The following is a 3,842-nucleotide window of genomic DNA, read 5'->3' as shown; positions in this document are numbered from 1 at the left end:
ATTACTTTCATGATCCCATAATTAATCTTAATTATTCACGTGTCATGTGATTGTTAATTTTTTCGAAAAAAATATCGAAAATCCTAGAAGATTAGCTTGTGTGAAAAGGATTCTGATAACCTGATTTGGACTGAAAATAATAAAGAGATCAAAATTAAAATCACTATTTTTATTTGAACCATCTAGGTGGTGTCCTAGTGGTAAGAGTTTAGAACTAAGAGGTTTACTCCACTTGTGGTTTCAAGTTCGAGTATTGTAGTTATTTACATGATGACCAATAAAGGTTTACATGGTCATTAATTTTAGAACTTATGGAATTAGTTAAGATACGTAAAAGCTGACCCGAACACTTATATTAAATTAAAAATTAAAAATAAACAATAAACAATAAACAATAAACAATAAACAGGGATGAAATAAAGTGTTTTCCCTTTCACCCTGGATTGCCTAAAAATAGAAAGTTAGCTTTTACCAAAAAAAATAAAAAATCCACCCCGTAGGAATATAGAAGCAAGGCAGGATATCAAACATAGGCTCCACCAGGCAATACCGTGTTTATGTTTTTTTTTTTAAAAAAAATTATTTTTTTATTGTTTTATATTGTTAAAAATAGATTTTAAAAAATAAATAATATATTATTTTAATATATTTCCAATTAAAAAATATTTTGGCAGTTAACATCTACCTGTCTTCAAATAAACACTTAATGTGTTTGGTGTTGGGTGCAATAGTTTTTTAAAAATGTTTTCAGTTTAAAAATATATCAAAAATAATTTTTATTTTTATTTTTTATATGATTGCATCAAAAAAATAAAAAATAATTTAATATAATTTTAAAATAAATACACTTTTAAAAAGTATAGAAAAATAGGAACTACCGCACCAACTTTTAACTAATATAATCCCTTCTGTTGAATCTCATCAGCAACCCTACGAGGCTACGACTGAGGAGCTTCACAGGGTCATTTTCATCTTTCCTGCTCTACAAGTAACTTTTCACGCTAACTTCTAGAATTTTTCCTAGGTCTTGTCCTGAAACAAAAGCTGAATGATAAGTTCATTATATGTATAAATGAGTGATCAATCGCCGTCGAACTTTAAGGCATTAAAAAGTTACAGCTAATATCACTATCTAACTATTTCACATATAGAAGAGTTCGTTTTTTTTAGTTCGATACTGAATCAGCTCTTTACAAGCGCCTCGAGTTTAGACTAACTCAACATTCTTTTTCCTTGATTCTAAATTGTAATAAATCTTCCTTTTGTGTCGCACATTATTATTGTTATAAATATACGAGAAGGAAAGGGTTTTTTCACTGAAGAAATGGTATAATCATAAACTTTTTTTTTTTATTGTATCATGACAATTATGTAATTTTTAGTTTTTTTATAATTTATTTTATTTACACTTTTTTTTATAAAATTACTGTATAAAGACAAGAGAAATAATATTTCATTATAGCAATTGCAATATTATCTTATTTTTCTACTATGTTAAAAAATAATTTGAAATCTTATATGTTTTTATTAACATGTATAATTTTCACTGTATTTTATTATATATAAAACTTTTGGATCTGTGGTTATATTTTTTATTTTTTAAATAAAATAAGAATATAGAAGAATGAAAAACACTAAAAAATATCTATTATAAACTAATAAAAAGATTAATGATTTTTTAATGATTTATTTAATTTTGCATGCTTAACACAAATAAAAAAAATACGATTTCTATCAACAAATAAATAAATAAAAAAGCTGGTAACAATTTTAAGTTTTTTTGTTAAAAAAATTATCATTTTTTTGACATATGTTGCACTCCTGATATGACACGTCACTAGCTTAACCGATCTCTCAGGATAAAAAAACTCATGTTAATATAAAACATAGTAAAAAAACCCGTTAATCATACATGTAGTAGAAGCTAGAAAGATATTTGACTTCTTCTTTTTTAAGCCATGTCTTTGAGAACGAAGGACTAAGGAGTTGAAAACAATATGTTTTATTGTTACGATTTAAAATTAGGAAAATTTACTGACAATTAATTACCCTGTTGAGAAGACGTTCCGTCATGATTTAGAATTCTTGAAGGGTTACATAAGCCAATAAGGCTGTATCTCCGAGAATCAAATGATAAAATTTATCCGGTGAAAGATAAAATTATGGATAAATTAAAAGCTGGCCATGGTTTTTATCCCTTGCAGTTCGGTATATTTTTTTTTTTTTTATTATTATTATTATAGATGCTCGGTTAACTTATATGTGCCTTGAATTTTACAAATTTTAAAATTAATAATAATGTAAGTTATCAATAAATATAATATTTACAAGATTCAAATTGATAATTCATATAAAATAAATCTAAAACTTGATTAATTGAGTTACGTATTAGAATTATCTCATGAATGGTGTGTTTCTTTTATTCCTTGCAGTTCGGTGTTTCTTCGTTGTTTTCTTGTCTTTCCATGCTAGTAAAAAAAGGGACATGATCAGAAAACAATGTTGGAATGAGTTTTTGGAGTGTTGTTTATTCTATTTTTCCATAGACAAAACCAATAAAGATCCATATATCCAAATTCAACATGCAAGTAACGATGTTTATGGGGTTGTGCCATCATTTTTCTGTGCTTTTATTCTCTTAAAAAAATAAAAAGGAAGCGTTATCAAAGGTCCTTTTGTAATCAAATTAATGTGTTTTATATATGAAAATAGAGAATATTATTTAGGTCAGAGTTGCTTAACATGTAAATAGTTTTTTATGATTTTGATTTATTAATGTTTTTTTAAAAAATAATACCACATGTAAACTTCTTTTGTGATTTTATTTGTCCAAGATAATTAATTTTTTTTTTTGATTTACGTGGGGTGTCCGGGCTAACTTGCACGCACCACGACTATTCCCCACGGCCCACTGGACATCCTGCAAGCCCAGGGGCAGGTTAGGCACCGCGAGGGTGACAGACGTGCACATAGAGGGTCGAACCCGGGACGGGGACGGAACAAGTCACACGATTGACCACAGCAGCTAGGCCCTCAAGTGCAGAAAATTAAAATTTTGATTAATACCACACGTGTCTAATTAATATGATAAAACCCAGCCTAATGCACCGAAATTACTCTCTAGCTTTCATATGATATATACAAGTACTTGGACTTAAACGCACCAATCAGTGAAATTTTAATGGTTACCAATCTCCATTCTCTAAACTCATTTCGAGTTCTTGTTAGAAGAGAGTCAATAAGGATATTAATCCAGTCTTTTCCTTTTCTATGGTTTCTGCAAGAGAAAACATCTACGACTAAGAAATGTTAACCCAGGACCACGATAAAGAGCCGACCTTAGCTCAGTTGGTAGAGCGGAGGACTGTAGTTGTCGCTGTAATCCTTAGGTCGCTGGTTCGAATCCGGCAGGTCGGATTTTTCATTTTTACCACTATTCTCCTTTTGTTATTAACTTATTATTCTACAGCGGTCTTCTTTCAGACTTGCTGGCTGGAAGCTTGGGCGACGGTTGATTATTGGGTTCATGGGATTGGTTTGATTTGATGGGTAGGTGGGACGCTAAAAAACCATTTATCGATGTCGAGGTTTTGACTTCCACGATTATCGGTGTCGTTTAGGATTTGAATAGAGATGTCGTGTTCTTGAGCAGGATTGATTTTCATTTTCATTTTTTTTTTGGAATAATAATAAGGTGCTTCTAGTTAAAAATAAATTAAATTTTAACCAATGAGGCGAGTTGCACTTGAGGAAGGAAGCGGCCACTTGGTCTGCGTTTGAAGTGCAGAAAATTACAAAATACCCTTAATGTTGGACTACAAGGGATGATAAGAGCTGATGAG

At 29.9% G+C, this 3,842-nt stretch overlaps 1 non-coding gene across 1 annotated transcript; it reads left to right on the top strand.

The window, feature by feature from the left end:
• The first annotated feature begins 3,333 nt into the window (after positions 1 to 3,333).
• TRNAY-GUA (transfer RNA tyrosine (anticodon GUA)) lies at positions 3,334 to 3,417 on the top strand. Its single transcript is given in 2 exon segments — positions 3,334 to 3,370; positions 3,382 to 3,417. It is a non-coding gene; the product is annotated as a tRNA-Tyr (tRNA).
• The last annotated feature ends 425 nt before the right edge of the window (positions 3,418 to 3,842 follow it).

Source organism: Populus nigra, chromosome 6, assembly GCF_951802175.1.
Source record: "Populus nigra chromosome 6, ddPopNigr1.1, whole genome shotgun sequence".
Taxonomy (NCBI): Eukaryota; Viridiplantae; Streptophyta; class Magnoliopsida; order Malpighiales; family Salicaceae; genus Populus; species Populus nigra.
The sequence above is the reverse complement of the archived record's forward strand: the minus strand, read 5'-3'. Positions and strand labels throughout refer to the sequence as shown.